This window comes from Mustela nigripes, chromosome 18 (assembly GCF_022355385.1).
Source record: "Mustela nigripes isolate SB6536 chromosome 18, MUSNIG.SB6536, whole genome shotgun sequence".
Classification (NCBI taxonomy): domain Eukaryota; kingdom Metazoa; phylum Chordata; class Mammalia; order Carnivora; family Mustelidae; genus Mustela; species Mustela nigripes.
In genome coordinates this window covers 18667290-18694330 of record NC_081574.1, presented here as the reverse complement: position 1 = coordinate 18694330, position 27041 = coordinate 18667290, and the positions used below count along the sequence as shown (strand labels likewise).

At 42.1% G+C, this 27041-nt stretch overlaps 1 protein-coding gene across 5 annotated transcripts in view; it reads right to left on the bottom strand.

The window, feature by feature from the left end:
- Window positions 1–27041, bottom strand: part of TRMT9B (tRNA methyltransferase 9B (putative)) — a 61811-nt gene that overhangs the window by 25692 nt on the left and 9078 nt on the right. For 2 of the 5 annotated variants that reach the window (XM_059384498.1, XM_059384495.1), the window contains exon 2: window positions 8180–8377. The exons of 1 other annotated variant lie outside the window; for it this stretch is intronic. The gene's annotated coding sequence lies outside the window, so the exon portion shown is untranslated. Of the gene's footprint in view, window positions 1–8179; window positions 8378–8699; window positions 8861–21566; window positions 21666–27041 lie in introns of those variants that run through there. 2 more of the 5 variants (XM_059384496.1, XM_059384497.1) reach the window with 2 other exon arrangements.

Genomic DNA, 27041 nt, shown 5'->3' with positions numbered 1-27041 from the left:
GGTATGTCTTTTTTTTTTCTTCATAAAATTGACATTTTCTTTTTACTACAGATGTAACAAAACTGGGAGAAAACGGAATTCAGTATTGTATCCTGCCTTTTAAAACTTGATGTTGTGAGCGACAGAGCAACTTTTGCCTGTGGTTTTCATCAGACTTCTCACATAAATGTAACTTCCTTCCTCCCTAAATTCCATAGGACCTGAAATGTTTCATAGTCTACAAAGTATTATAATGACTTAAGCAATTACTTAAGTAATTCTACTTAATCTACTTAATTCCTGACAGTTTCTGATTGCTTAGGAAACAACATTAAATATGCATCTTTGGTCAGCCCATGGTATCTAGCATTAGTCTTAAACATAACAGCACTAACCATGTTTAATGAATAAATTGAAAAATGAAAATCCAGGAAAATTAACAATATTTTAAATTATTTTATTGTTAACAGTTTAGGTAAAATTGAAGTATAACAAACTGCACATATTTAATGTGTGCCGTTTCCTAAGTTTTCTACATATGCACATGGGGAACCACAAGACAATTACTATAATGAATGTAGCCATCACCCATAAAGTTTCCTTATGCCCATCTGTAAGCCTGCAGTCTTTCTTAATGCCATGTTCCTGGGCAAAGAAACAAGGAGAGATGGTGCACATTGAGACATGTCCAACACCCACAATTTCAAATGTAACTTTGAGATTTGAAGTGGGTGCCAAAAAATGGACTGCTCTTAATGACCATTGTAAAACTATGCCTATCACATGCATATATAAATAGTAGAAACATTCAGAGGACCTGAAAAGGCCTTCTGAGAAAATATTTTCTTAGTAGCTTATCAAGGAGATGAGACACTGCACTTGACCCACAGAGAGCAAAGAGGACTCTTAGAGGCCTTGTTTTGTCCCCTTGAGTGTCTCCTTGTCCCCAGGGAGAGGTCACCATAGCCGCATATTCCCAGGACAGTTCCTATAGTAACCACTCCTAGAAGGGAGCTCAGAGATGGGGAGAAGAGGTTCTAAGCTCACAGCCCAGTCACCAGAAGGGATTTGTCTTTTGTTTGTGATGGGAGTTTCTTTCTACACAATTATTTTCTCTCTGATCAGTCCTTCATGTTCTGGCTCAATGGAAAACATACTCATTTGTTTTCTTATTTAATTCTGTCTGCAGATATCTACTGGTGACATTTCTGAATTACACCCTTTTGCTGTGAGGTAAAACAATAGAGCTTTTAGAGGAAAAAGAGAGCTTCTATTTGGCCTTGAGGTAGGTTAAGATTTCTCGAACAGGTCCTAGAAAGAACTAACCATAAAAGGGAAAATAAATAAATTGGACTATTAAAATTAAGACATCACAGGGCACCTGGGTGGCTCAGTCTGTTCAGTGTCTGACTCTTGGTTTTGGCTCAGGTCATGATCTCAGGGTCATGAGATCGAGCCCTGCATCAGGGCTCTGTGCTGAGTGTAGAGCCTGCTTAAGATTCTCTCTCTCCTGGGCGCCTGGGTGGCTCAGTGGGTTAAGCCGCTGCCTTCGGCTCAGGTCATGATCTCAGGGTCCTGGGATCGAGTCCCACGTCGGGCTCTCTGCTCGGCAGGGAGCCTGCTTCCCTCTCTCTCTCTCTGCCTGCCTCTCAGTGTACTTGTAATTTCTCTCTGTCAAATAAATAAATAAAATCTTTAAAAAAAAAAAAAAAAAAAAAAAAAAAAAAAAGATTCTCTCTCTCCTTTTGCCCCTCCTGTCCCCCACCCCACCACTCACACTCCTCTCTCTCTCATTCTCTCAAATAAATACATGAATAAAATCTTTAAAAATAAATTAAATTAAGACATCAGTAGGAGAGTGAAAATTCAACCCGTAGGATGTAAAAAGATAGTCACACTACATACATCTGACAAAGAATTTATATCCAGAATATAAAGATTTCTTCCACATCATTAAGCAAGAGACAAACAACCCAATATAAAAAAGGACAAAAATCCACAGAACTGCACAGTGGGCAGGAGATGAACAGGAAATATATGAAAACGTGCTCATCTTCATTCACATCAGACAACTGCGGATTAAAACCACAGTGTGATACCACACTCTAAGTGAGAGAACAGCTAACAGGAAAAACACAGAAGATACCAGGTACTGGTGAGAACATGGACCTGCCAGAATTAGAATACGCTGCTAGTAGAAGTGTAAATCATGTCAGCCTGTTTGGAAGACTGTTTGGCAAGTGACAACTAAAGCCAAATATATGCACATCCTGTGGCCCAGAGATTGTACTCTTTATGTATGTGTATATATATCCAAAAGAAATGCCCATGAATGTTCTCCAAAAGACAGTCTAGAATTTCCACAGTAGCACTCTTCAAAATGGCACTATCCTGGAAAGCATGCATTATGTCTATATCAATAGTCCGTCATCAATAGAACAATCAAATAGATTGCCATCGATTCATATGAAGAAATACTGGAGAGTAATAAGAATGAAAAAGTCTGCGACTGTATGCAATGAGATGGCTCAGTCTCCTAAATATAATGTGAAAAGAGAAAGACACAAAAGAATACAGAGTGTAGGATTCCATTTATGCAAAGTACAGAAACAGGGAAAACAATCTGTGCAATTACAAGTCAAATCGTGGTTACCTGGGGGTGTGGTAATAGCAAAGGAGCAGGGAAAGTACCATTCCGGGTGTGGGTAATATTCTACTTCTTGATCTGGGTTCTGGTTACACAAGTGTGCTTATTTTGTGAAAATTCACCTAAGTGTACACTTATATGTACTTCCCTGTATATTTCAATGTAAGAAAATTCTTTCACTTTCAGACAGTTGTCTTGCTATGAAGTTTAAAGCATTTTAAAACTCAAAGCTGAGCAGAATATCCTTTCTCAGCTGTGTTCTGCCATTGCCAGGATGAATGAATGTCATTCAGTCAGTGCCTCCTGGGGGAGACCTAGAAACTGGAGATCACTAGGGTCGAAGATGAGTTAGGATACTATGTTGAGGCAGTATTCCCATGAAATTAGATTATGTAATAATATATACAGAAACTGTTGAAAGAGTTTTTAGGTCAGAAATTTAAGGACAAAATTTAAGGATTTCCTTTCCTCTTTTTTCTTGGAATAAAACTATAAAACTTTCGACGAACATAAAAAAGACCTGAACAAATAGAGATAAACCCAATGCTTGGGATGTGGACCCAACTTGACTTCAACAACCACACACTTAAAAACTGATTCACAAATAACCCTTAAGGACATGGCATAGGGAAATTTTCTGAGGATTTTATACTAATTTAAATAAGATAACATTTCATGCCAGGTTATCCAGTAACCAGTGAAGAATAAAGTCCATTTGTCCTCAGTAAAGGTGTCATATTAGGGCAGCAGGTCAGTGACTAATTGGTCTGCTGCAAGAAAAGAAAGTTACTTTACCGACCCAAGATTCATGTGCTTACTAGATAACTGAATAGCTTTACCTAAATATTTAATGTGAAATTAAGGATGAATTTTGTTAGCTCCAGCCTCCAAGAAGCACAGCTACAATGATATAAGAGGATTGTGGATCTCAGTAAATGGATGGGGACAGATATTATGTAAAGAATCCGGGAAAGATGCTGCCTTAGCCTTAGCTTATAACAGCATGTGGGTCCTTTTCTTACTTACAGTCATTCTCTAATTACTTTGTTGTTCTACCGTTACCCATTAGGACAGTTCTGGGATATGTCAGTGCCTTGTTCGACATGTTTGGACAAACTGAAATTTCCTGATTTATTACTCCTATGTTGATCAGCTGGAAGGTTTAGCTAGCTGTCGATGAGGCTATCTGCAAGGGCACTTACTGGAGAAACCTGCTGAGCTTATGGGAGAATAAAATCCTTCAGAATGATTTCACAATATTAATAAGCCTTAGAAGCAAGGGAACAGCAATTTGGAGCCTAACTGATAGGTGGACAGTTAATCTCCTGCACAACACAGTTATAATAGAAGAAACAGAGGAAACAAAGAAGGAGACAAAAATATGTGCCAATACAGTTTTTCTTTAAGATTCTATTTATTTATTTGAGAGGGAGAGAGCAGGGGGAGAGACAGAGGGAGAGGGACAAGCAGACTCCATGCTGAGCGTGGAGCCTGATGCAGGGCTCAAACCCATGACCCTGCGATCATGACCTGAGCTGAAATCAAGAGTCAGATGCTTAATTGACTGATCCACCCAGGTACCCCTGTAGTTTTTCTTTTTAAGGTAGCAAAATGGAAGGATAAGGAAGGGGAAAGGCACTAGGGGAAGAGAAAAGAAGGAGAAAAAAATGGACAACAAATAAATTTTGAAGGATTATCATGGGCTTCCTATATGTTAATGCAAAAGAAGCAAGACGTGGGAAGGGGGAAAAGTAGATAAAGATCTAAGAGTCCCAACTTTATTGGGATAAAAATAAAGAAGAGATAAAATACATAGTTTTATGTTTTTATTAATTTATATCTATTCCAATTAGGGCTCAGAACTACATATTTAGATTCTAATATTCACCATTCATAGAATGCATTGCCATTAATCAATCATTAACAGAAATCAGATTTGACAACTTGTAACTGAAATTTGCTTGAAGCTTTGTATTAAAAAATTAAATTTCAAAATCACACCAAAGAAGCTTAAAAACTCTTGCTCTAGAAGTCTAGAATTGTAGTATGCTGGAGTTTAATATATTATGTTCATTTCCAGTGTAAATGGAAATTGCTAAAAAGGAAACTGTCTATGAGCCCTGCTTGCATGTAGAGTAACACATCTCCAAATGAATGCAATGAATGCATGAGAAATTAGGATCGTCACCTTAGAACTCAATTAAATTGTACTTGTAAGAAGTATCTATTCAAAGACTGACCCAAACTGGGCAAGCCACTGTGTTTCTTTTCTTTCTTTCTTTTTCTTTTTTTTTTTTTTTTTTGGCCACTGTGTTTCTTAAAGCCCTTTTGGGGCATTTGGATGGTGCTGTCGATTGTGTCCAACTCTTGGTTTTGGCTTAGGTTGGGATCTCAGGATTGTGAGACCAAGCCTCACATCGGGACCTACACTAAGCGCAGAGTCTGTTTGAGATTCTCTTCCTGCCCCTCCTGCTTGTGTGCTCCTCTCTCTCTCTCTCTCAAACTTAAAAGTTCTATCATAGCTAAGGCACAGAAGTCAAACCACTTCAGGTCACCCGATGGGTCTGAAGGTCTGACTGCTATGAAAGGACACTAATGTGTGGAACCCAGAACATGAAGGCATGAAGTCACTGCTGAGGATAATTTCTGGTCAATATCTGTTTGTTCCTTTGTTTGTAAACAGTAAGACTTTAGTATGAAAGAGCAGAGGTAGTTGTGAGAAAATCATTTTGGAAATCTGAGATTCTGTGAAATCACTGATCTCTCCCCAAGCCTGAGGCCACACACATATGACCATTATTTGTATTTTAGAAATTTTAGAAATTAAATTTTATTTATTTATTTAAGTGAGAACATGTGCCCATGGAGGGGGAGGGGGAGGAGAGGGAAAGAGAGAACCCCAGGCAGACTCCCCACTCAGCATCGAGCCCCACACGGGGCTTGATCCCCGTTCCCTGATATCATGACCTGAGCTGAAATCATGAGTCAAATGCTTAACTGACTGAGCCACCCAGGCGCCTCAGAGCTTAAATACTTTTTAGAAATTTCTGCTTATCCTCTCTTCTTTTGAGGAGCTGCCCACTTCAGACTCCATTGATGCCAGGGCTGCTGGTCACATAGGCGAAGGCGGTCGACATATAATCCAATCTGGGACAGTCATTCTCTCTCCCCTGAGAAACTGGTAAGAGGTAGTTGGAACCCAGTTCCTAATCGCACAAGCCAAAGATGCTCAAGTCTTCCAACTGTTGCCTTTCCTGGGGTTTGGCTTGTAGCTCTTTCTTCTGTCAGCTCCTTAGTACATTGCCAACAAATCCCTCCTTCTTGCCTGAGGAGGAGTTTGTTTTGATGTTTGCTGCCAACAGACTTTATGAACAGACTTAGATGGGTCTTTGCAATCACGGCACCCACCTCAGAGGGTGTCACAGTGGGCGAACCGCGTTGTGGCCACCAGAGTTCCCGATAGGACTTGCCACAAATAGACAAAAAGACCCTTGCTCAAGCTGGATGGTGCTAAAACATGCTGGGATGGCAGCATTTTCTGGGAACCAGCGCTAGCCCAGAGGTCAGAGTTGTGATGCTACCACTGCCATCTTTGTCGTCTCTCCGCCTTTCTTTTTGCACTGCCACAACCTAGTATCTGAGCTGTTGTTACAGGCTTCCGCTCATTCTGCCCCGCCCCCTTGCCTTCCTCCCACTCCCAACACCTTCTCTATCCTTAAGGCTGCGAGTTTGCACCATCCTACCTCCATTAATCATCGCTTGCTGGAGACACTGTACATCCAGCAAGGGGCTGTATGTACATCCAGCAGGGGCTACACAGTATGCGTGTTACTCCTGGCTTGATGGTGGTTTGTCATTTTCCCTCCATAAGCTCAAGAAAAGCAATCTAGAATCTCTGCTTCATGCCAATCCTGGATAATTTTCCAGATAACGGATAAAAGCCATTTAATAGTGTTGAAAGCCTCTCAGGGGTCTCTATTCTCTGTGGGAAGAAGCTTGTACTCCCCGGTCTGGCATTCAGAGCCTTCCACAACCGGGTCCCAGTCTGTCCTAGAGCCACCGCGGCTCAAGCTTTCAGCTTCCACCTGAAGACCCCTTCTCACCCTTCTGTCAGTGGGTGTCCCACAGCTCTTCATTCGGGTTTGCCAAAGCCAGCAGACTGTCCCTTGTCATCTGAAATGCTCTATCACCTTCCCCTTCCAAAATCTTACCTGGCCTTTGAAGTCTAGCAGACTTTTTCCTCCTCCATAAAGACTTCAGGCAGAGCCATAGATATTTACCAGCCTTCCCCACTCTTCCTGTGCTCTGCGTATTTATGATCTATATCACTCATCTCATTCTTCGGACATTTCTCCTGATCCCATCTTGAATTCTCAACTTCATATATGTGCCTAATGAGATTAGAAGCACCTGGAGGGCAGGAATGGGACTAGGACCTTTCTTTGTCTTTGGATCATGCAAAACACAGAGCAGTCACTCAATATCTACCTGCAGAACCAACGCATCCGTGAGCCTATTGCTTAGTTCCTTCTGCAAGACAATGGTACTTAACTCCAGACAAACTGGCCCTCAAGTATGGGGTCAGAAATCATAAATGCCCTGCTGGGACCAACAGGAAACAGGGCAAGGACTGAGCTTTTCCCCAATTGTCTTTTCTATATCATGATTTCCTGCCCCGGCAGAGGCTGTTTCACACATGTACCCCAGGCAGGCAGAGTCATATTTTTGTAACTAAAAGCAAATGTAAGCATATAAATTGTTCTCCCATTATAAATGCCACAGAGGACGCAATATTTAAAAAGCAAACGTAAACTCTAAATTGTAAAGACCTACTCCATCTGCAGTTCTTTTTTTTTTCTCCTAATTAGTTTGCCAGACTGAGCTACATCACCTTGTTTTTCTGCTTAATACCCTAGGAGATTCTGATTTTTCTTTTTTAAAAAAAGATTTTATTTATTTATTTGACACAGAGAGATCACAAGTAGGCAGAGGCCAGGCAGAGAGAGAGGAGGAAGCAGGCTCCCTGCTAAGTAGAGAGCCCAATGCGGGACTCAATCCCAGGACCCTGAGACCATGACCTGAGTGGAAGGCAGAGGCTTAACCCACTGAGCCACGCAGGCACCCCTCTAACTGCAATTCTAACATAACAATACAAGTTGGTCAGGACAGTTCAAAGACTTAACTACAAGATACAGGTTTTTTGGTTTTTTTACCTTTTAATCCCTGATCCTTCAAACTTAACATCTACATATTACTTTCAAGTACAGACAATACTGCAAAGTTTTATAGGATAACAGCTATCACTTAGCAATGCTCTTTACTAGAAAAGCATTTCGCATCTAAAAAATACTACATGCTTTCTTGTAATTTGACCTCACCCCATGTAACTATTTTTAAATTCTTTTTGCCACCTTGTACAAAAATAAACTCCAACTTACTTTATATCACATTATCGTAAATTTAAAATTATCGAGATAGGGGCTAATGAGGTTTGCCCAGTGCCCCAGTGCCCTCCTGTTATTTGAATTATAGTAAAAGCTAAAAGCTACTAACCTGAGTCATCTTGTGATTACAGGAAAATTACTTCTTGCCTTTGTGAAGCACGGCAGTTTTTACCCTTAGAGAGTGACAGGTTTTGCCCATGACTCTGTCAGTGTGGAATGTAAATGAAAAGTAGTCGAGTGAAATCCAACAGCGAGGTCCTTCACGCGATGACGCACTTTGCATGAGTCTCCAAAAGGAACACAGGCCCTATTCGGGAAAACACAAATGCTCAATGTCATTTTACCTAAGACAAATACTGAACCAGCCACAGCTCAGGCTGACCTCTTGACCCATGTATAAATTACCCAGAAAAGAAGGGATTAGAAAGAACTGGGAATATATGGAGAATGCCAGCCGTGGTAAGAGCCATTTCTGAATTAATTCTTAAGCTTTCTATAAAATATACGGTACTTTCTCCCAAAAATTACATTGAATGATCTCATCTTGTTCCTAGAAAAATGACAAGCACTGAGGGTCAACTCTGAATCCCATGGCTTAAGGAAATGTATGCTATTTAAGACAATATTACCAGGGGCGCCTGGGTGGCTCAGTGGGTTAAGCCGCTGCCTTCAGCTCAGGTCATGATCTCAGGGTCCTGGGATCGAGTCTTGCATCGGGCGGGCTCTCTGCTCAGCAGGGAGCCTGCTTCCCTTCCTCTCTCTCTGCCTGCCTCTCGGCCTACTTGTGATCTCTGTCAAATAAATAAATAAAATCTTAAAAAAAAAGAAGAAGAAGAAGAAGAAGAAAAAAGACAATATTACCAAACTGCATTAAATCACGCCAGTACAATTTAACTGCTCAATATTTGTTCATAATATCAGCATCACTTTGAGACGTACTGCTACTTATTCTTCGCTGTTCACATTTCTTTTCTTTTCTCATCACACAGTGGCTCTGTCATGAAACTCATCAGAAGACTTAGTTACTTTTGAAAATAAAGATGGGCCTTGTATGCCACAGAGCACTTTGTAATGTAGAAGTCTTGGGGTATAAAATGAGATCTGGAGGAATGCCTGGTGTGATAGGAAAAGCCAATTCTGTAATACTCGGGGACCTGATTCCTTGTCTGTAAGTGAAGCAAATTACTTAATCTAGATCACAGTTCTCAACCATGTTCCCTAGTCTTCATTTTCCTTATATGTACATCTCACTGCCACAGACTGCACCTCCTACTGTAGGCAGTGATCTCAGGATGATGGGGTGACATGCACGTGGCTTCCCCCTGCTCTTTACCCACACCAGTCTTGGTCCCCTATTTGGGGGCACTTTGGAAAGCTTTATTTTGGGTCTTCAGAATATGTCTATACATTTAAACCTCAGTCATCTCTCAATTGTATCAGATATATGATCTGTACCACTGAAAGCCCCAAGGGTTGACTTTTTAGGAAGAACATTTAAGAAGGGTCTTGAGAGAGCTATTTGTCATTGGATCTCATCTTTCCTCTTACAATTTTAGAGCCTGCCTTTATCGTAGAGGAGATGATGTGGTTTACTGAGCCCTCATGCTAGTCCTGAAAAGAAATGCTCTCTACTTAGATCCATGCTTGCATACCCTGACCTAGGCCCTCTGTGGAGTGCCAACTTGGCTATGCGCCTTTCCTTCAGGCATTAGTGCCTACATCTATTAACCTTGTCCAGTGTGCCCTTGAAGATGAGTCCATAACACTAGCCAATGAAAGGAATTATAGACAGTGCAGAAGGCATTTGTGAGCTATTTGGATGGGAGCAGGGTGGGGAAGATTTTCTGTACACCAAAATCATGCCTTTAATACCTACACGTGTAACTGACTTTCCTTATGTTTACTAAATTAGGATCCAAATATCCCCCCGCTGAACATGTGAATTTTGTCTTCTCGCAGAAGTTGCTGGGCAAAGACAAAATAGGATAGAGTCTGTCTTTTAAAAATGTTGAATTCAGATGAGCCCTTTTATTATATTAGGCATATATCTCTGGAATAGTTAGTAGTAAAAAACTTATTTTCTGCACAGCAAAGGAAACAATCAACAGAACTAAAAGGCAACCTATGGAATGGGAGAAGGTATTTGCAAATGACATATCCGATAAAGAGTTAGTATCCAAAAAATATAAAAAAGTTATATAATTCAACATCAAACCTCCAAATAATCCAATTAAAAATGGTCTGAAGACATGAACAGATCCTTCTCCAAAGAAGACATACAGATGGCCAAGAGACACATGAAAAAATGCTCAACATCACTCATCAGCAGGGAAATACAAGTCAAAACTACAGTGAGCAATCACCTCACACCTGTCGGAGTGACTAAAATGAAAAACACAGGAAATAACGGGTGTTGAGGATGATGTGGAGAAAAAGGAACCTTCTTACACTGTTGGTGGGAATCCAAACTGGTGCAGCCACTGTGGAAAACAGTAGAGAGGTTCCTCAAAAAGTGAAAAATAGAACTGCCCTATAATCCAGTAATCTCATTACTGGCTATTTACCCCCAAACACCAAAACACTAATTCAAAGGGATACATACACCCCAATGTTTACAGCAGCATCACTTACAATAATCAAGATACTGAAGCCACCCAAGTATCCACTGATTTATGAATGGATAAAGAAGAGGTCACACACACACACTCAGGAATATTATTCAGCCATAAAAAATAATGAAATATTATCATTTGCAATGACATGGATGGAGCTAGAGAGTATAATGCCAAGTGCAACAAATCAGAGAAGATTTCACTGGAATTTAAGAAACAAAACAAATGAGCAAATGGGGGGAAAGAGAGACACGCCAAGAAACAGACTCTTAACTATAGAGAACAAACTGATGGTTACCAGAGGGGAGGTGGCAGGGGGTGAGTTAAATAAGTGACAGGGATGAAGGCAGACACTTGTCGTGATGACAGCCGGGTGATGTATGGAATTCTTGAATCACTGTATTGTACACCTGAAATTAACATAACACTGTACAATAACAATACTGGGATTAAATTTTCAGAAAATCTCCTTTGGTAATACTGTAGGCTCATATTTCCTGGCTGGGTTCACAATGAAGACAGAGAAAGAACCCAGTTAAATATTTTAGGTATGATATTCAGCGTGTAAGGCCAAATATAAGAGATATTATGTAAGGAGAAAGGATCAGATTAGCAGGACTGGGGGACCCAGGAAGAGCGTGCTGAAGAAGCAGCAGTAGGAATAATACTGCTGACATTGTAAGAGGGACCACCACCATCCTAAAACAAAATGGGAGAGACAATGAAAGGCAAACAAAATGAAACTTTGGTAATGACCAGCTATAAAGTGATGAACCTTTTCTGGAATACATGTGAATATATCAAAGAAGGTTACTTAAGATTTATGCATCTGCAGGAAATAGGATAGAAGAGGGACTGGATGTTGGTAACTGACTGAACTGCCATGATCAGGAACAGGTTATATTCCATGTTCTGGCACAGGCTGTTTGTCCATACTCCTTATGTTCTCTGACTGCAGTGTTTTCCAGCTAGGGACAATAGAGCTTAGGATCACGATGGCTGATGTCTTTGGTGGGGGCTGCAATTTACACAGTTCTCAATAAAGGTCTATCGTATACATGTGTGTAGAAAAGAGCAGAAGAATAAAAAAGATGGTCCTTTTGATGGAGCTAAGGTTCACCATCAGAGGAAATAATCAGAGGGAGGGTTCAGGGCTGGATATATTGTTTTCTTCGTGTTTGGAAGACAACAAAGTAAGATGGATATGGAGTTCCAGAGCACAGGCTGGACTAAAGATCATTTAAAAATCATTATCCTACATCTTGGCAGTTAGGACTATGGGAATGTATTAAATCAAAAGAAATTATGCAGAGTTGAGAACAGGAATAAGATTAGAACACCACGGATCCCAAATATTTAACCTCATACATCCCCTACTAGGCAACAGATGCTTTGGAAGCTACCAGAGGAGCAGAAAATGGGTGAGGTCCCTCCTCTTCAGAAGCTCCAGGCTGATAGAAGGCACAGAACAATCACTGAATAAGAGCAGCAGGAAGCAAGCCCATGATTTATTGATTAAAAAGTATAGATAGCGAGCAATATTAGCTTTTATAATTTGGAGTGGCACTTTGAGTATTATTCCCTCGATATAATGAGGCAAGTGAAACAGGATGTTATTCTAATTAATATTCCCTATCCTACACAGAAGCCCTTAATGACACACCAGAGAGATTATAGAAGAAATGGTAAGAAAAGGAACAACTAGCTTTGCTAATTTAAAATCTCATGAGCAGAACAAACTCAGGGCCTCCAAACTACATCATATGTAGTCCTAGGAGAGTATGGCGCTCTCCAGAATCCCAACAGGTCACCCCAGAGTCAGTGTAGGTTGAAAGAAAGCAGACGATGTGAGGGAAATCTATCTTGGGACAAAGACCAAATATTCTCAAGAATACTTGGTTTTCCTTGAAAATTTTTAAAGCTTACATGTCTAAATTGACTCCATTTAGGGGCAGGATACCATCTCCACAGTCTCAGTGACGGAAATGAAGGTCCTCAAAGCCTGGGGAAGAGGGTCAGTGTGGGTAGGGGGGAGGGTGGTTACGGGAGGAGGATACAAAGAGGGAACAAAGAGCTCCCAGCACAGCACTGATGATGAGATAGAACTGTTCCCGAAGGCTGCTCCTGCACAGGCAGTGAATGACTAGACCTGCTTCGTTGAGCTCTATTATGGTTTATTTTGATTTTGTAGATTAGAGACTGCCAGGAAGTCAAATATGAGATTCAAGAAAAATGAAACTATAGCACCCGGCTTCCTCTAGGCCTTTGCTGCTGGTGTCAGTTTGACAAAACCAGCTCTGGTCTGCGTTAAGATAAACGCAATAAAATCTCTAGAATGGCAACTTGAAAGAAAATTGTTTTGATGTCGCAGGAGGGCAACACCAGAGGAGAAGCAGAACGTGACCCGTCTTCTTTCCTCGTAGGAAAGAAGGTTTCGGCAGGTCATGTGATAAGGAGTTCCACACTGGTCTTACTGTCAAGTGATGGTTCAAGACGGAATTGACATGAAGGCTATGGTGTCAATATAAAACAAGATATCATCTGATGATTCTCTAAGAATAGGATGAGGGGATAAACGTGAAGATGTATTCTGCATTCATAAAAAGGTGTTTATAATACCATTGATCCAAAAGTGGTATTCATAGGGTTGCAATGAAAAAAACTGGATTATATGAGGTTCAGGAAGAGAGTCACGTGCACACAAAGTACAGTAAGATCTGGACGGTCAAGCATCTTTTCCTACAGATTTGATCTGCATCTCACCTCTTATGTGCCTCCCACTCCTTCCCCACTGCCTCAGCTTGGAGTTCCTACTCTTATGGGTTTCACAGACCTCTCCCAAAAATCTCAGACGGACATTTGGAGAACCAGAGGGGCCAGATGGTTCTTTACTTGAAGCTAGGATGGACATATACACACACCCACATGCGCGTACGTGTACACACACACACACACACACACACACACACACATTTTTAATGCCAATTTTATACTGTCACCATAATTGCATAGATGAATGGATAATTTACCCCCATGAAAGTTGAGAGGCGCACAATTTCAAACTAAAGAAATATCTTTAATATTGAATAATACTTAGCTTTGGGAAAAACTGACTAAAGCTCCTCTAATTTTCTCATTCCATTAGCTTGATCACAAACCAACACTGAAATAAAGGGCTGAGTTTTGGGAACCAGGTTGATAATGATAGTTTCTAGACCCACCAGTCCCCCAGACTTCACAGCTTTGTGCCCTAAATTTGTCCTCAACAGCATGGTCAAGATCATATCTCACTCCTCTTCGAACTTAAAGAGCAAGTCTGAATACCTCAGCATATCACATAAAGCTCTCCAAGATGTGACCCCAGCTTGTCCTTCAGCATTTCCCACTATGATGTTCCACTCAAAGTAGCCAGTCAGCAAACTGCTTGTTGCCATAAGGACTTGGCACTGGAACTTAAACCAATGATGGCTTCTTTCATTGAGAAATTCTTGCTGTGATGAAGGATAAAGGAATCAGTGTAGATACTTAGCTGATTTGTGGTCGAGGACCAGCTCCTTAGTTTGTGTCATGCTGTACCTTTATGACTTGAGTTTCTCTGAATGCTTTAGACATTTGATGTCTTCATGGTTTTTGCTCATCTGTTCCCTCTGCCTGGAACTATCTTGCTCCCCTGGAATACCTGGGAGACACAATTATCTTGGAAGGGTCTCTTTGTGCCATATTCTCTATGAAGGCTCTCCTATCCCCCAGCTAGATTCACCACCTTGTGCCCTCTTGTTCCTCCCCTTGTATGACATGGATACACATCAACACCAGCACCACGGCGACCACCATTTGGTCTGTCCTCACGTGGTGTTAATGAAACAAGTACATGATATCTCAAACAACACTGCTTTGGACCAAGAAACGTACCTTACAGTGAAAGAAGTAATAAATGATGTCCTATCACTGATCTTACCATGGACCTAGAAATCGCAGGCCTTTTTTAACAGTAGAATGGCCTAAGAAAGACTTACTTAAAGTCCACATGGAAACAATATCTGGTGACCACGAGATGGGGCTTGTATATATGATTCTGATCTATATGATACGTGACACTCTCTTTTTCTTATAAGTCCATTTTGGGAAAATGAGGTAGAAGGGAAGGGAGAGTTTAGATGATGCCACTAATAATTATATCTAATTACTAGATATAATTATATCTAATTATTTTTAAAATATGTTCTCTCTGTTGTTATGGCTCTGGGTTTGTGGGTTTAGAGGTCCTCACACTCCAGTGATTACTATGGCCACGGAGCCTTGTGTGGCAGGAGGCCTCTGAAGTAGTGTTAGTGGGTCCTGCTCAGATTGATGACTGAACCTCAGGGTTGTGATTTCTGGAGCTGCCCTAGGGTGCACTTACTTTCCAAGTCTGGTTCTCTGACTTTCTATGACCTCCATATCCTTCCAATAAATTCCTAATCAGCCAATAGATTACCAATGTCAGTTTCTGTCACTTGTCAGAAAGCATGGATCACACGGAACTGAAAAGACATTACTATACTCATTTGTTTATTTCCTCCAACTTAACTTTCAGCTCTGTATGGACAAGAACCATCCCTGCCTCATCTCTTTACCCATAATATCTCTTACTGTATCTGGCAGATTTGGTGGTGGTAGACAATTGCCAAGGGAAGGAATGAGTGCTTCCAAATAGCTAGAAGCATCAGTTAAAATCTCTTGTTATATTCACAACTTTTAAAAGGAAAGAGGCAAATAATAAGTCATAAATTAAAATTTTTTATTTTTAGTTGTGATAAAAACATGCGAAATAAAATTTATCATCTCAACCACTTGTTAAGTGTACAACTCAGTAGCGTTATGTACAGTCACATTGTTCTTCAACAGATCTCCAGAACGTTTTCATCCTCCAACACTGAAACTCTATGCCCATTAAATAATAAGTTTCCCTTTTCCCCTTCCCCAATCCCTATCAACCACACCCATCATTCTAAGGGTTTAACTACTTTAGATACCTCATATAAGTGGGCTCATACAGTATTTGTCTTGTGACTGGCTTATTTCACTTAGCATAATGACCTTAAGTTTCACCTCTGGATTTCCTTCCTGTTTTCAGGTTGAACAATATTTCATTGTATGTACACACCATGATGTTTATCCTTTCCTCTGTCGATGGCCATTTGGGTAACTTCCACCTTTTGGGTATTGTGAACAACGCCACTAGAACATAGGCGTGCAAAAAGCTCTTCAAGATTCTGCTTTCTGTTCTTTGGATAAATACCCAGAAATGGGGTTGCTGGATCATATGATAGTTTTATTTTTATTTTCTGAGGATCCTCCATACTGTTACCTAGAGTGGTTCTATCATTTTACACTCCTGCCGGCAGGAGTCAAATAAATAAATAAAGTTTTAAAAAAAATAAAAATGGTTAAGGGACTTTATTTTTTTTTTTTTAAGATTTTATTTATTTCACAGACAGAGATCACAAGTAGGCAGAGAGGCAGGCAGAGAGAGAGAGAGGAGGAAGCAGGCTCTCCGCCGAGCAGAGCGCCTGACGCGGGGCTCGATCCCAGGACACTGGGATCATGACCTGAGCCAAAGGCAGAGGCTTCAACTCACTGAGCCACTCAGGTATCCCCCCTTGCCCATTTTAAAAGTCAGGTGATCTAGCTTGTTCTTTTTTCTTCTTCTTTCTTTCTTTCCTTGTTGTAATTGATTTGTAGGAGCTCTTTATTTATTTTGGATATAAACCTCCTATCAGATGTATGATTTTAAATACTATCTCCCATCCTGTAGGTTGCTTTTTCACTCTGTTGATTGTGTCTTTTGATGAAGAAGAGAGTGTGTCTTTTATTTTGATGTAGTTCCAGATAAGTTCTAAATTTTATCTTGGGATCTACATATATTCAACAGTTATATGTTCAACAAAATGCTTGATATCCATATGATGTAAATTGTTTGGGAGTGTGAGGAACATTCTGATTTCCATGGGCTCACACTAACCTATTTGCATTTATTATACACTCCTTCCTCCTGGAAGAAAGACAAGGGATGAACTGTTCATACTAACCTAGAAAGCAAACCTACCAGCTATATGCTGACAGCTCAACAGCTTCCATCCTGCAACTCTCTCCCCTCTCTTGCCAACCATCAATTTTCCCTTTGCTATTAAATCTTTCCCATTAATATAAAAATATGCTTCAGTATCTTAAAAAAAAACCTTTCCCTTCACTATTAAATCTCTCCCATAAATATAAAAATATGGTTCAATATCTTTTAATGTCTCTTAAAAAAATAAAACCTTCCCAGGCATGACCACAGATCACTGTCCAGTTTAAGCCTTAATTTCTTTGCTTCCTTTTATGGCAAAATTTTTCAAACACACTGTGTCTACTCATGGGCTTCCTTCTTATTGCCCAATTTCCCACCATCATACTGATCATAAAACACTTCTTAACCCTAGAACACAGTGCTAGACCCAGCAAATGGAGTAGTCAGGGGAGCTACTTTCAGGAAAAAAAAAAAAAAGCTTTGCAGCTGTTGTCCCCAATATTTTTTTCTTTAAATTCAATTAGCCAACCTACAGTACGCCATTAGTTTCAGATGTGGCATTCAGTAATTCACCCATTGCGTGTAACCCCTCGTGCTCCTCACGTCACGGGCCTGTCACCCAGTTACCCCATCACCCCATCCCCTTAAGCAACCCTGTTTATTCCCTAGCGTTAAGAGTCCCTCATGGTTTTTCTCCCCCTTTTATGCAAGAAAGAGGTAAAATTCTTTTTGTTTTCCCCATAATGCGTTGGAGGGCCAGTCCCTTTCCACCAACCCCAAGTCATGGCTTTGAGCACAGACTGCAACACTCTGCTTTGTGTAGTCCCCAGCCTTAGCAGAACTATCACGTGGCACAAGAGGGATATGCAGGTGACGTGATGTCCCCGGAGACCTCCTCAGTGGCACTCATACTTCCATTGCTCTTGTTCTCCAGCTCGCTTTGCTCACCAACATGCTGATTTCTGAAGCAAAGGTTCCCTGCCCAGTGTAAGAGCGAGCTCCATATTGCACTGCAGTCTGGAACTTTCCCAGCTTGGGCCCCCGGTCACAGTGAAGCCAGTGGCAGGAAAGGTGGGGAGCGGTGATATTTCTTTTGGACCTCCTCCCTGGTCCAGTTTGCTTCAAAACGTCCAGTGCTAGAGTGCTCAGAGAGGCGACTGGCAAGGTGATGTGAGGGAGCCAGGAAAGTCCCTTTTTGACAGAAACTGGCACGAGCTGATGTCCATGATCTCTGGGCATGCTGGGAACCGAAGGCTGCTTCTCTATTTCACGCGGCATTTGGTGGCCTGCACGGACCACTTGCCTGGGTCCTTGTAGGTCCTCATCACTGCAGACCTCTGACCTGTCATTTCCTGACCGGAGCCCACTCTTTCCCTGGCAGCTAATGATGCTTCTCAGCCGCTGACCATGGGACAGTGCCGCCACCTGCCAACGACATGTTCTCTGGACTGTTGTGTGTGAGTGACAATACGGCACAATAATAATAAAAAAAGAAACCATTCAAATGCTACCTTCGAAGTAAAAAGTGAGGACAGATTACAAACAGGGTCACATAAAAAATAGATCTCAGAGCCCAAAGTTCAAGGACAGGGAAAGTACAAACTTGTCTCCTTACTAATAACAGATGTCCCCAAAAGTTAACAATTAAGTTTGTTTTTTGATGTTTTTATACAATTTTCTTACCTGGAAGAAAACCAAGTAGTTACTGGAAATATCACCAGGACAAAATTAAAGGGAGGAGATTGTTGGTATCAGTAAAAGGAGCCGAGGATCTCAAATAATTCTCTCTGTATAGACAGAGAGCCCAGATGGAAATCCAGCTAAAACCCCAAGGGGAGGGACTTTGGTTTTCCGTAAGTAGGAGCACGCATCCCTGCTGACTCTCAGGGACACAGGTCGGGTGAGGCCAGCACAGGTAATAAAGGGCTTGGCGCATATCTGTCATGCCTCCGCTCTTCTAGTAACTAACAGGTATTGTTTTTTTTTTTGTTTGTTTGTTTTTGTTTTTTGACACACAGAGAGAGAGAGAGAAAGATCACAAGTTGGCAGAGAGGCAGGCAGAGAGAGAGGAGGAAGCAGGCTCCCTGCAGAGCAGAGGGCCTGATGTGGGGCTCGATCCCAGGACCCTGAGATCATGACCTGAGCCAAAGGCAGAGGCTTAACCCACTGAGCCACCCAGGTGCCCCAACTAACAGGCATTGTTAAATCAGAAACTGCACTTCCCCTGTCCCCTGTAAGCCTGGTATTCCCTGTGGGCTGCCCATCCTCACCATCCTGAGGACTGGTCCTTCTCAGAAGGCGCAGCTAAACATCAACATGTGGCCTCCCATTCACACCTTGAGATGTCACTGTCTAAGATTCCTCTCAACCTGATGGCATTCCATAAAAATTCAGACCTCGGACTAGAGGACATGAAGAGATTTTGGTAGTTAATTAGAAACTATAGTAGCTCTCTAGGACAAATGAGTCAGAAATTGATAATGAATTAATGTCCATTTGTGAAAAGAAAATTCCATAGAGCAAGCCGGTGGCTTTCCAGATTAAAGGAACAGAAATCAGGAAAGTCTGCCCATTTCAGTCCCCTTCCCAACTTCACCTTCATCAAACAGGCAGTGTCCTAAGACAGTCACACAGCTCTGCGGACCTTTATTGTTGTTTAGTGTGGGTATGTCTTTTGTGATTTGAGGAGCATCATTTAAAATAGAAATTCATCTTAATCACTGTCTTTTTAAAAGCTGTATTACAAGATCCTTCTACTTGAACAATGACGTGTCACAATGCTTCAAACAAATTAAAGAATCACACTATTCGGAGTTAAGATGATATTCTGAAAACATATTTAATACTCTGCTGGCATTCTAAGTGGATTGGTGATTGTAATTCTCCTAGGAGAATAACAGTTTCCGTACTTAATTAACAAGAAAAGTTGAAAACTCAGGAGGCTTTGCCTTCCCTGGAAATTACCGATATTTAAGGGCAGCTTGTGTTAGAAAGGAATAAGCTTAGGTATCGTGCATTAGTAAAGAAAAGTTTAAAATAATTTATGTGGGTCAAATGCCAGGAGGAGAAAGTCATTTTAATGTCAGTTCTACCAAAAGAAAAACCCCTGGGGTCAGCAAGCCATCATTATCCTTGTCCCCATAACCTCACTGTGCTCTGAAGAGCTTCAGTCTGTGTGCAAGCGGTAGCGGGGAGCAGGAGTCGAGAATGTGACCTTGAAGACCCAAGGTCCTGAGGTCAAGACCTAGCTCTGCCATTGCCTCATCCCATTACGGATTACATTTGTTCCTGAGACTTTGGGTGGTTTTTTATATATGCTTTTGTCCAACATACTAGTATGTAACTGATCAAAGATTTCAGGGCACTGCACGTATCTTTAGATGATCATTTCAGAGAGAAAACAAATACAGGAAATGATTTACCCAGAACCCTAGAGTGAACCAGTGTTTGGACATGGAACCCACAGAACATTCCTGCTTCTCAATCAAATTTTTCAGGCACTGTAAAAAAGGTTATTTTCATGCTACCTAGAATTTTATGACTTGTACCTCCCATAATTCTGGAGTATCGACCATTGGGTGTCTGTACTGATGAGGAATGTTAGGTGATCCTAAAATGCCTTTATATTTTCGTAACTTAAAATCAAAACTGTACACTGAACTGTAAACTGCACACTGAACACTGTAAAATGAAAACACGGTAAGGAACATATTGTCACCTCTGTTTCCCGCTCCTGTGATCTAGGGAAATGGAGCTTTTAGCCCTCCACTGTGGACCTTCTCACTGTGCCCAGCTTCTGAACAAACAGGCTCAGCTCATCTTGGAGGGGCTGACTCCCCTGATGGCAGGGTCACTCTGAGCCTCTGCACCGTCTTGCTCCTCCTCTGGGATGGCGCCGGATGGAATTGACATGTGCCATCCCTCTCCTGTAGGAGTCTGGGAAGGCCTGTGCCAAATAAATATGTGCTGAACTCCAAATCAGGTCAATTTAAATGAAAACCTATATCACCTAATTTAATATTACAAATAGCTGAGGTTGCTCAAAGTATTATATTTATTTTAATGACTTTTATGGAAATCTAACATAATATACATGCTTTTGAGGTCTTCCTGAATAGCCTATAAATGGCCTAATTTTTAAATGATTTTTATTTATTTATTTATTTGACAGTGAGAGAGATCACAAGTAGGCAGAGAGAGGAGGAAGCAGGTTCCCTGCTGAGCAGAGAGCCCGATGCGGGGCTGGATCCCACCTGAGCCGAAGGCAGAGGCTAAACCACTGAGCCACCCAGGCGCCCCTAAATGGCCTATTTTTAAATTGGCAATGTGAGCGCTAAGTCTGACAGAGTATAAGAGTGATGCTCTCCGGGGCTGAATAGTGTCTGCCTCTACACCGAGTGGCACACGGTTTGGAGTACTTCTTCACCATTTCCGTCTGCCCCGGCTGTCGGCTCTTCTCACTTTTTTTCGGCCTAACAGAAATCAGGCAACTAAATCTCTTGAAATCCTACCTAAAACGGGAAGAAAAGACTTCCGGGTCATCAGAAGGGTCAGCTTTGGATAAACCAATTTGGTGACATCTGTGCTGACCACTCTCATCCCTCCTGGGCTCTGAGTCGGAGCTGGATGCTGGAAAAGGCTGGCAGCCGCTGTGACCTCCTGCCAAGTCCCTGGCTCCTGGCCTTCTGATTGGCAGCCTCTGCTTTGTAACCCGAGCTCTCTGGCACCATCTCCTTGCTGTGTTCCCTTCAGTGCTAGTTCTGTCTCCTTTATCCGGAGCTCCTAATAGCTTGGATCTCTTAGTTCCCTCCAGGGTCTGTAGCAGCCCTTACCTGCTCAATGCCGATGGCAACTGACACACTGCCGGGGTTAGAATGTTCGCATCACGCACAGAGGCCTTCCATTCTCAGTAAGTGCCACAATTATGAAAGCTGCAGAGACGCAGGAAATACGCCAGCTTAGAGAATGGTCTAATTTGCAGGCAGCTTGCATTGTATTTTGTAAGAATATGTTTGACATTTCAAGCTTTGCTGTGGCAGTAAATTGTACTTCTTCTAGCAGCAGGAGTTATTAAGTCTGTGCCCAGAATAAATCAGACTGTTTCAGAAAGTTTAATTTTTTTTTCTGTTTCCAGACCCCGTTTTATAACTGTGTTTGTCTCTTCAGAGATAAGCCTATAAGGATGCACAGGCTATTATTTCAAATTTCCAGTGATAAATACCATTCTTGAACTTTTCACTGGGCTGTATCATAATCTCCTAAAAAAAAAATATATATATATACATGCTTTTATATACATATATATATATATGTATATATATATACATATATATATACATATATATATGAGGTCTGATTCCAAGTTAAAAACTAAAAATAAATAAGACCAAAGATTTAACCTGAAGCCCCCATAGCTGAGGGAGGTATTCTTTGGTGATGGCCATCCACTCCTTAATGGAATCTAGGATGCTGTCTGAATGGCCTGATAGCTTGTGTCTCCCCCAAAATTCATGTTGAAGCTCTAACTTGCAATGCAGCTGTCTTTGCAGCAGGGGCTTATGAGGAGGTAACTAAGGTCAAATGAAGTCATAACGGTGGGGTCCTTAGAATGTTCTTGGAAGACAAGACCCCCAGAAGGGTACCTGGTGTGCTCAGTAAAGCATGTATCTTTTAACCTTGGGGTTGTGAGTTCAAGTCCCACGCTGGCTGTGGAGCCTACTTTAAGAACGAATGCAAGCCAGGACACCGGGGGGGGGGGGGGGGTGGCTCTCTGTCCGTGTGCACACAAAGGAAAGGTCATGAGAGGACCCAGCAAGAAGGTGGCCATCTGTTGGCCATCTGCAAGCCAGGAAGACGGCTCTTCCCAGAAACCAGATTGGCTGGCACCTTCCTCTGGGACTTCTGGCCTCCAGAACTGTGAGAAAATAAATATCCACTGTTTAAGGCACCCAATCTGTGCTCTTCTGTCCGGGTTGCCCATCCTAAGACACCATCTATTTTGTTACACGTATAATTATTGAGCCAAGAAAGTGGATAAGACGCCCTCAACTGTAAGCCGTGCTCCAGTTTCTATGTCATTAAAATATGAAATGTTAAGAAAGCAAAGTCAAAATAGGTTATTTTAGAAAACGAATTTTTCAAGAACACAAATCAGGAAGATGACAATAACGACTTGAGATTTTTAACACAGCTTTTTCCTCAGAAAGGCCAATAGTCTGCTTCAGTCAGCCGATCCCTCTTTTAAGGCCTCCTCAACCGTTAGAGAATGAGATGCTGCAGAGCTCATGCGTGAGAAAACAAGAGCCAAAAATGGGCAAAGAGATATAAATCTGAAGCTTAAGGTTGTATCATTTGCATTGAGATCCTAATTCAATTTCCCCAGAAAGCGTGACATGTTGACAAAACAGTGCCTTATCCGGCTACCTCTGCTCTTCCTTCTCTAAGAAAATGAAAATTCCTTCAGTTTCCCTTCTTGCCACCCTGGGTCTCCCACATCCCTTCTCCTCCCCGGACTGTCAAGATGCCTCTCAAAGGCTGGCATCTCTCTGTTGCTCTCATCTTTCCTGGCCCCTGGCCAATCCTTTCTCTCCACCTGTGCAGCCTCTCCCCCAATGACCTCCTCTCTCCTGATACAGGAACAGAAAACCACACACCAGGACAGCCATGCTCAGCCCCCCCACCTGCCCGCCATCTTTAGATTCCCCCTTTTCCTCCTTTCTAAGAGGCATCCGCAAGCCTTGCCTACTTCCTTGTCCTTCACCCCCTTCTCAGCCCCCTGCAGCCCGTCCGCTCTAGAACACCCCTCCACCCCCACAGCCCCTCTGGTTTTCCTGCTGTGGGCTTCCAACACTGGGTTTTCTAGCAACACTACAGTTTTGAAGAAAACTGTGGTGAAACTGCACAGGCTGGTCATTCTATTGGCACTTTGGGGATGGGCAGGGACCACAGTGTCCTCTTTCTGAAGCCATTGTTCATCCCCCAAGCAGGAAGCCTCACCCACTTAATGTCAAGTGAAGGACCCCGGATGCTGAGCAAGGCAGAGAGGAGGTGGGCGCGGGGCCCGAGGGCCAGAGGGAACAGCATTGTGCTGAGGTGGGGCCAGTGGCAACTGTGTGCGGAAAGAGGTTTAAGTTCTGTGTCACAGTAGGTGCAAACCAACGCCATTGGTGTCACTTATAAACACCTGAGAGCCAACTGGTAAAGAAAAGGAAACTATAACCTTCTTAAGGACTATGGACAGGAATCCACATGTACTGATCCTATCAGTCCAGAGACCCAGCAAACCCACTATGGTCTAGTTTAAACGGATCCAGGAAAATGGGAGTGACTCGGTCCTGGCTTTGATTGAAGCAGCTGTTGCACAGAGGATCCAATAACCTGTAGAAATGCTTTAGTGATTACTGTTTACCTACAATAAACATTTCCGTATCAAAAGAGTATTGGTTTTCCTTCACTGTTTTACTGACCAATTATTCTCTGATGTCCTGTTTCCCCTGCATGAATCCTAACACCCAGAGCACCGGGACTCCTTCAAAACACCAAACTGTGTGGTTTAAAGTTTACAAGCTGACACTTGAGTCAACAGGGCACACCCTGCCCACAGCACAGAGAGCCAGCGTTCGGCTCATCTGCTTTCAGCTGCACACGCGGTGGGATTTCTAGTAGTTTCCACTTTTCAAAGATTCATGATCATTGTAAGGTGGTATGCTACACACAAAACCATCACTTTTATGCCAGAATATATCATCTCAATGAGAATTAAAAGCTTCTGGATGCACATACTGCTCATATATTTCAAAAGGCTCAAATTTTCACAAGTAGGGCAGATTATCAGACAAAAGATCACAAATTACTCTGGAGAAAAATCAATCACAAAAACCTAAAAATACCCAGCTCGATATGCTGCTTGCAGGTTTCTACATATATGGACACCTCTGGGTGTGCGTGTGTATCTATATAGCTTTTTCAAGGTGTATGGGCTAGCCCACTCTGTCAGAGCTCTGTAGGAACGACCCCATTCCTTGCTAGAAAAACAGGAAGAGCTGGGTCTGCTGAGCCAGGGCTCAAGAGCTTCCCACAGAGGAGAGCCAGCACAGAGAATCTCAGCGGGATCTGCAGTGGGGCGGGGGGTGGGGGGATGAGGGGGTAATGGGAGGGTGCGGGGGATTGATTGCAGTCCGTAGGTTGGACCTGGGAAAGGCTGTGTCTCTTCAGGACCCCCGTCTTCTCTGGTTTCAGATGTGTCAGTGGATTCCGGAGGCCCAGACTCAAGTCTTTAATTAATATGGGAAGGAAGCAGTTTGCTCAGAGGCCAGCTGGTAAGAGTTTGGGTGACTAGTCTGGTACAGTGTGGGAATCGCTGACAGACCGCTCTCATTTGTTCCCTTCATGGACTCGAAGCCAAGTTCACCCTGCCCTCCACATACCACCACCCGGACCCCCGCAGGTCACATTTGGTACATCGTCTGCACTAACACCAACTGAAGTGTGTCTTCGTTTTTTAAGACATGTTTTATGCAGTTTTTACTAACATTTTGCACTGCTGTGGAACATTGGTTAAAACTGATGAACCGATATTGATATATGATTTTTAACAAATGTCCATAGTTATATTAGGATTCACTCTTCGTATTGTACTGTTCTGTGGGTTTTGCCAAATACAAGATGACTCATGTCCGTAACGACAGCATCATCCGGAATAGTCTCACTGCTCTGAAAGTCCCCTATCCTCCATTATTGATCTTCTATCTCCCCCTAAAAATCCCTGGCAATCACTGGCCTCTTTACTATCTCAGTCCTGATTCATATACTACTCTTTCCAGAATGTCCTATATTCAGAGTTATACAGCATTTAGCCTTTTCAGACTGGTTTCTTTTTCTGAGCAGTATTTATTTAAGGTTCTTTCATGTCTTTTCATGGCTTAATAGGTGTTTTCATCATTGAATATCATTCTATTGCATGACTATACCACAGATTATCTATTCATCGACTGAAGGACATGTTGGTTATTTGAAACTTGGGAGTGTTCAGATCATAAACATTTGTGTGCAGGTTTTCATGTGGACTTGCCTGGTCGTATTTCAGCCCCCACTGATACAGGCGTGATCTGGTGAGAACAGACTTGTGGGCACTGTTCATTCTGGAAAGCTGTAAGGTGTTTACTTTGGGTCCATTTTTCTCAAAGCTCCTTAATACCTGTTGGGCTCTCGGCTACCATTTCTGATTGGCAGATTAACCTCTGCAGATGTATTTTCTGAAGCTTGGCTCTTACCGATGACCAAAGGTTTATCAAGTTCCCTCAAGGCCGCAGTTACAGATGAATTACTTTCTTTACTGACTGCAGAGAAGGCTGACATCTGCCAAAGAGACTTAGAGAGGGACATGTGGCAATTCTTTTTTGTTCCAGACTTGTCGACATTACTTTCCAGGTCTATAAATCCCTGGTGGAAATGAAAATACTTAAAATTTGAGATGAAGAGTTATATTTTTTTTTAATTTTTTTTATGATTTTTTATTTATTTATTTGACACAGAGAGATCACAAGTAGGCAGAGAGGCAGGCAGAGAGAGAGAGGAGGAAGCAGGCTCCCCGCTGAGCAGAGAGCCCGATGCGGGACTCGATCCCAGGACCCTGAGATCATGACCTGAGCCGAAGGCAGCGGCTTAACCCACTGAGCCACCCAGGCGCCCTGAAGAGTTATATTTTGATGCTCCCATTTCCATGAAGGGATTATGTAAGTTGAGATCAGATGGACCAATGTTCTCGACATTGACTTTCTCATAGCTACTTCTACGGCCAAGAAAAGAACATTTTTCTCAGTATCTGGAAGGTCCACATGCCCCTGTAGCTTGTCTCCTTTTTTCTCGGCTTTTAAATCAACAGATGGCAGTTGGTTCTGTGGCCTGTTTCCAGGAAGTTCATGGTCCCCTGCATGACAAAGATGTTCTAGGTCACATGGAGCCTCCTGTTGTTCAGTCTCATGCTGTTCATTTTCTGGTTCCTTATGCTGCTGAAGGCCATTCACTTGACTCAGATTCTGATGTTCTAAATGCCAGCCCTTTTCACTTAGAAACATCCGAGATCAATGCATCATGGTAGCAGAGACAGAAATACTAGCTTCCTTTCTTGTGTGCAGATGGAATTTGAACCCCTGGGTGTATTTTTCAGCAGGTCATCTGTAACAATGGATTTTTCTAATGAATTCTGTAGAGGCATCGCTGGACTCTGGTCTGATAGAATACCGTACTGAAGAAGTATGACCAGAAAGATCCTGTAAAGAATGCTCTTTTTCCTTCCATTTTTAATT